Source organism: Alosa alosa, unplaced genomic scaffold (genome assembly GCF_017589495.1).
Source record: "Alosa alosa isolate M-15738 ecotype Scorff River unplaced genomic scaffold, AALO_Geno_1.1 AALO_1.0_unplaced_955, whole genome shotgun sequence".
NCBI lineage: Eukaryota > Metazoa > Chordata > Actinopteri > Clupeiformes > Clupeidae > Alosa > Alosa alosa.
In genome coordinates, this window is record NW_025963155.1 from 1 (window position 1) to 6,107 (window position 6,107).

At 39.3% G+C, this 6,107-nt stretch overlaps 11 non-coding genes across 11 annotated transcripts; all 11 read right to left on the reverse strand.

Annotated features, from left to right (window-relative positions):
• Positions 1 to 456: 456 nt before the first annotated feature.
• Positions 457 to 529, reverse strand: trnav-aac. Its single transcript has one exon. It is a non-coding gene; the product is annotated as a tRNA-Val (tRNA).
• A 274-nt stretch (positions 530 to 803) lies between these two features.
• trnav-aac lies at positions 804 to 876 on the reverse strand. Its single transcript has one exon. It is a non-coding gene; the product is annotated as a tRNA-Val (tRNA).
• Positions 877 to 1,162: 286 nt separating this feature from the next.
• On the reverse strand, positions 1,163 to 1,235 carry trnav-cac. Its single transcript has one exon. It is a non-coding gene; the product is annotated as a tRNA-Val (tRNA).
• A 292-nt stretch (positions 1,236 to 1,527) lies between these two features.
• On the reverse strand, positions 1,528 to 1,600 carry trnav-cac. The gene has a single exon. It is a non-coding gene; the product is annotated as a tRNA-Val (tRNA).
• A 656-nt stretch (positions 1,601 to 2,256) lies between these two features.
• On the reverse strand, positions 2,257 to 2,329 carry trnav-cac. The gene has a single exon. It is a non-coding gene; the product is annotated as a tRNA-Val (tRNA).
• A 1,037-nt stretch (positions 2,330 to 3,366) lies between these two features.
• trnav-aac lies at positions 3,367 to 3,439 on the reverse strand. Its single transcript has one exon. It is a non-coding gene; the product is annotated as a tRNA-Val (tRNA).
• A 482-nt stretch (positions 3,440 to 3,921) lies between these two features.
• trnav-uac lies at positions 3,922 to 3,994 on the reverse strand. Its single transcript has one exon. It is a non-coding gene; the product is annotated as a tRNA-Val (tRNA).
• An 858-nt stretch (positions 3,995 to 4,852) lies between these two features.
• On the reverse strand, positions 4,853 to 4,927 carry trnav-cac. Its single transcript has one exon. It is a non-coding gene; the product is annotated as a tRNA-Val (tRNA).
• Positions 4,928 to 5,432: 505 nt separating this feature from the next.
• On the reverse strand, positions 5,433 to 5,505 carry trnav-uac. Its single transcript has one exon. It is a non-coding gene; the product is annotated as a tRNA-Val (tRNA).
• A 109-nt stretch (positions 5,506 to 5,614) lies between these two features.
• On the reverse strand, positions 5,615 to 5,687 carry trnav-aac. The gene has a single exon. It is a non-coding gene; the product is annotated as a tRNA-Val (tRNA).
• A 297-nt stretch (positions 5,688 to 5,984) lies between these two features.
• trnav-cac lies at positions 5,985 to 6,057 on the reverse strand. Its single transcript has one exon. It is a non-coding gene; the product is annotated as a tRNA-Val (tRNA).
• Positions 6,058 to 6,107: the final 50 nt, after the last annotated feature.

Below are 6,107 nucleotides of genomic sequence, written 5' to 3' on the forward strand. Positions count from 1 at the left end.
TCACCTCCATTACTTTTGTCAAGTCAAACTCTAGTAGAAGACATCATAAGATAAAATATAAACTCAATGCAAGATCCTTCCAAATAAGAATTTGTTTCCCGCAGTTTCGAACTGGGGACCTTTCAGCGTGTAAAGGACGTGATAACCACTACACTATGGAAACATCCTGAAGGAAGAAGTCACCTCCATGACTTTTGGCAAGTCAAATTCTAGTAGAAGACATCTTGAGATACAGTACTTCAGATCAATGAAAGATCCCTCCAAATAAGAATTTGTTTCCACCCAGTTTCGAACTGAGGAGCTTTCGGGTGTGAGGCGAACATGATAACCACAACACTATGGAAACATCCTGTTGAACGTAATCACCTCCATAACTTTTGCCAAGTCAAATTCTAGTAGAAGACATTTTGAGATGGAGTACTTCAGATAAATGCAAGATCCTTCCAAATAAGAATTTGTTTCCACCCAGTTTCGAACTGGGGACCTTTCGCGTGTTAGGCGAACGTGATAACCACTACACTATGGAAACTCTTGGAAAGTTTTCTGTTTCACATGGTAACACAGGAAGTTCAATTAAAGAATACTTCATTAGTAGTGAGACTTTGGCCAAGGAAACCAACTGCCTCCAAATAAGAATTTGTTTCCACCCAGTTTCGAACTGGGGACCTTTTCCGAACGTGATAACCACTACACTATGGAAACATTGAAGAAAGGTCAAGACTTTTTGGCAAGTCAAATTCTAGTAGAAGACATCTTGAGATAAAGTACTTCAGATCAATGAAAGATCCCTCCAAATAAGAATTTGTTTCCACCCAGTTTTGAACTGGGGACCTTTCGCGTGTTAGGCGAACGTGATAACCACTACACTATGGAAACATCCTGAAGGAAGAAGTCACCTCCATAACTTTTGGCAAGTCAAATTCTAGTAGAAGACATTTTGAGATACAGTACTTCAGATAAATGCAAGATCCTTCCAAATAAGAATTTGTTTCCACCCAGTTTGAACTGGGGACCTTTCGCGTGGAGGCTTAACGTGATAACCACTACACTATGGAAACATCCTGATGAAAGTTCACCTCCATCTTTTGCCAAGTCAAATTTAGTAGAAGACATTTTGAGATAAAGTACTTCAGATAAATGCAAGATCCTTCAAATAAGAATTTGTTTCCACCCAGTTTCGAACTGGGGACCTTTCGCGTGTGAGGCAAACGTGATAACCACTACACTATGGAAACATCCTGATGAAAGTATTCACCTCCATAACTTTTGCCAAGTCAAATTCTAGTAGAAGACATTTTGAGATGGAGTACTTCAGATAAATGAAAGATCCTTCCAAATAAGAATTTGTTTCCACCCAGTTTCGAACTGGGGACCTTTTAATGTAGAGGCGAACGTGATAAACCACTACACTATGGAAACATCCTGACAAAAAGTCACCTCCATAACTTTTGCCAAGTCAAATTCTAGTAGAAGACATTTTGAGATGGAGTACTTCAGATAAATGCAAGATCCTTCCAAATAAGAATTTGTTTCCACCCAGTTTCGAACTGGGGACCTTTCGCGTGTGAGGCGAACGTGATAACCACTACACTATGGAAACTCTTGGAAAGTTTTCTGTTTGACATGGTAACACAGGAAGTTCAATTAAAGAATACTTCATTAGTAGAGTGAAGCTGTACTTTGGCCAAGGAAACCAACAGTCGCCCCAATAAGAATTTGTTTCCACCCAGTTTCGAACTGGGGACCTTTCGTGTAAAAGCAAACGTGATAACCACTACACTATGGAAACATCCTGAGTCACCTGATTACTTTTGACAAGTCAAACTCTAGTTGAAGACATCATAAGATAGAAATATAAAAGCTCAATGCAAGATCCTTCCAAATAAGAATTTGTTTCCACCCAGTTTGAACTGGGGACCTTTGGCGTGTTAGGCTTAAGCGGATAACCACTAAACTATGGAAACATCCTGAAGGAAGAAGTCACCTCCATGACTTTTGGCAAGTCAAATTCTAGTAGAAGACATCTTGAGATAAAGTACTTCAGATCAATGAAAGATCCCTCCAAATAAGAATTTGTTTCCACCCAGTTTTTGAACTGGGACCTTTTCGTGTGAGGCTTAATTGATAACCACTACACTATGGAAACATCCTGATGAAAGTAGTCACCTCCATAACTTTTGCCAAGTCAAATTCTAGTAGAAGACATTTTGAGATGGAGTACTTCAGATAAATGCAAGATCCTTCCAAATAAGAATTTGTTTCCACCCAGTTTCGAACTGGGGACCTTTCGCGTGTGAGGCAAACGTGATAACCACTACACTATGGAAACTCTTGGAAAGTTTTCTGTTTGACATGGTAACACAGGAAGTTCAATTAAAGAATACTTCATTGAGATGAACAGTACTTAGGCCAATGAAACCAACATCCCTCCAATAAAGAATTTGTTTCCACCCAGTTTGAACTGGGGACCTTTTCATGTAAAGCAAGCGTGATAACCACTACACTATGGAAACATCCTGAACAAAGAAGTCACCTCCATGACTTTTGGCAAGTCAAATTCTAGTAGAAGACATCTTGAGATACAGTACTTCAGATCAATGAAAGATCCCTCCAAATAAGAATTTGTTTCCACCCAGTTTTGAACTGGGGACCTTTGCGATGTAAAGGCTTAACGTGATAACCACTACACTATGGAAACATCCTGATGAAAGAAGTCACCTCCATGACTTTTGGCAAGTCAAATTCTAGTAGAAGACATTTTGAGATGGAGTACTTCAGATAAATGAAAGATCCTTCCAAATAAGAATTTGTTTCCACCCAGTTTCGAACTGGGGACCTTTCAAGTGTGTGAGGCTTTTAACGTGATAACCACTACACTATGGAAACATCCTGATGAAAGTATTCACCTCCATAACTTTTGCCAAGTCAAATTCTAGTAGAAGACATTTTGAGATGGAGTACTTCAGATAAATGCAAGATCCTTCCAAATAAGAATTTGTTTCCACCCAGTTTTCGAACTGGGGACCTTTTCGCGATGGGCAAACGTGATAACCACTACACTATGGAAACATCCTGAGAAAGAAGTCTGTTTCCATGACTTTTGGCAAGTCAAATTCTAGTAGAAGACATCTTGAGTGAAGCTGTACTTCAGATCAATGAAACCATCCTCCAAATAAGAATTTGTTTCCACCCAGTTTCGAACTGGGGACCTTTTGGGGTGTAAAGGCTTAAATGATAACCACTACACTATGGAAACATCCTGATGAAAGTAGTCACCTCCATGACTTTTGCCAAGTCAAATTCTAGTAGAAGACATTTTGAGATAGAGTACTTCAGATCAATGCAAGATCCTTCCAAATAAGAATTTGTTTCCACCCAGTTTCGAACTGGGGACCTTTCGCGTGTTAGGCGAACGTGATAACCACTACACTATGGAAACATCCTGATGAAAGAAGTCACCTCCATAACTTTTGTCAAGTCAAATTCTAGTAGAAGACATTTTGAGATGGAGTACTTCAGATAAATGCAAGATCCTTCAAATAAGAATTTGTTTCCACCCAGTTTCGAACTGGGGACCTTTCAAGGCGATGTGAGGCTTAACGTGATAACCACTACACTATGGAAACATCCTGACAAAAAGTCACCTCCATAACTTTTGCCAAAGTCAAATTCTAGTAGAAGACATTTTTGAGATGGAGTACTTCAGATAAATGCAAGATCCTTCCAAATAAGAATTTGTTTCCACCCAGTTTGAACTGGGGACCTTTCGTGAGGCAACGTGATAACCACTACACTATGGAAACTCTTGGAAAGTTTTCTGTTTGACATGGTAACACAGGAAGTTCAATTAAAGAATACTTCATTAGTAGAGTGAAGCTGTACTTTGGCCAAGGAAACCAACATTAAGCCCCAATAAGAATTTGTTTCCACCCAGTTTCGAACTGGGGACCTTTCGCGTGTAAAGCGAACGTGATAACCACTACACTATGGAAACATCCTGACAAAAAGGTCACCTCGATTACTTTTGACAAGTCAAACTCTAGTTGAAGACATCATAAGATAGAAATATAAAGCTCAATGCAAGATCCTTCCAAATAAGAATTTGTTTCCACCCAGTTTGAACTGGGGACCTTTCGCGTGTTGAAACGTGATAACCACTCCTATGGAAACATCCAAAGAAGTCATCTCCATGACTTTTGGCACCAAATTCTAGTTGAAGACATCTTGAGATAAAGTTTCAGATCAATGAAAGATCCTCTCAAATAAGAATTTGTTTCCACCCAGTTTACACTTTGGAAAACTGAGGAAACCTTTTGAGAAAGCTTCCAAATAAGAATTTGTTTCCACCCAGTTTTGAACATGATAACCACTACACTATGGAAACATCCTGATGAAAGTAGTCACCTCCATAACTTTTGCCAAGTCAAATTCTAGTAGAAGACATTTTTGAGATGGAGTACTTCAGATAAATGCAAGATCCTTCCAAATAAGAATTTGTTTCCACCCAGTTTCAACTGGGGACCTTTTCGGTGTGAGGCTTAACATGATAACCACTACACTATGGAAACATCCTGTTTGAACATGGTAACACAGGAAGTTCAATTAAAGTCAACTTCAGTAGAAGACATTTTGAGCTGTACTTCAGATAAAACCAAGATCCTTCCAAAAAGAATTTGTTTCCACCCAGTTTCGAACTGGGGACCTTTCAAGTGTGGCTTAACGTGATAAACCACTACACTATGGAAACATCCTTGGAAGTTTTCTCCATGACTTTTAACAAGTCAAATTCTAGTAGAAGACATCTTGAGATAAAGTACTTCAGATCAATGAAAGATCCTTCCAAATAAGAATTTGTTTCCACCCAGTTTTCGAACTGGGGACCTTTTCGCGTGTGAAGCGAGCGTGATAACCACTACACTATGGAAACATCCTGATGAAAGTATTCACCTCCATGACTTTTGCCAAGTCAAATTCTATTAAAGAAGACATCTTGAGATAAAGTACTTCAGCCAAAATGAAAGATCCTTCCAAATAAGAATTTGTTTCCACCCAGTTTGAACTGGGGACCTTTAACACAGCAGGAAGTTCACTAAAGCGTGTGGCGAACGTGATAACCACTACACTATGGAAACATCCTGACAAAAGTAGTCACCTCAATAACTTTTGCCAAGTCAAATTCTAGTAGAAACATTTTGAGATGGAGTACTTCAGATAAATGCAAGATCCTTCCAAATAAGAATTTGTTTCCACCCAGTTTGAACTGGGGACCTTTCGCGTGTGAAGCAATGACGTGATAACCACTACACTATGGAAACTCTTGGAAAGTTTTCTGTTTGACATGGTAACACAGGAAGTTCAATTAAAGAATACTTCATTAGTAGAGTGAAGCTGTACTTTGGCCAAGGAAACCAACAGTCGCCCCAATAAGAATTTGTTTCCACCCAGTTTCGAACTGGGGACCTTTCGCGTGTAAAGCGAACGTGATAACCACTACACTATGGAAACATCCTGATAAAAAGGTCACCTCGATTACTTTTGACAAGTCAAACTCTAGTTGAAGACATCATAAGATAGAAATATAAAACTCAATGCAAGATCCTTCCAAATAAGAATTTGTTTCCACCCAGTTTCGAACTGGGGACCTTTCGCGTGTTAGGCGAACGTGATAACCACTACACTATGGAAACATCCTGAAGGAAGAAGTCATCTCCATGACTTTTGGCACGTCAAATTCTAGTTGAAGACATCTTGAGATAAAGTACTTCAGATCAATGAAAGATCCCTCCAAATAAGAATTTGTTTCCACCCAGTTTGAACTGGGGACCTTTTCGCGTGTCAACTGGGGCAACGTGATAACCACTACACTATGGAAACATCCTGATGAAAGTATTCACCTCCATAACTTTTGCCAAGTCAAATTCTAGTAGAAGACATTTTGAGATGGAGTACTTCAGATAAATGCAAGATCCTTCCAAATAAGAATTTGTTTCCACCCAGTTTCGAACTGGGGACCTTTCGCGTGTGAGGCGAACGTGATAACCACTACACTATGGAAACATCCTGATGAAAGTATTCACCTCCATAACTTTTGGCCAAGTCAAATTCTA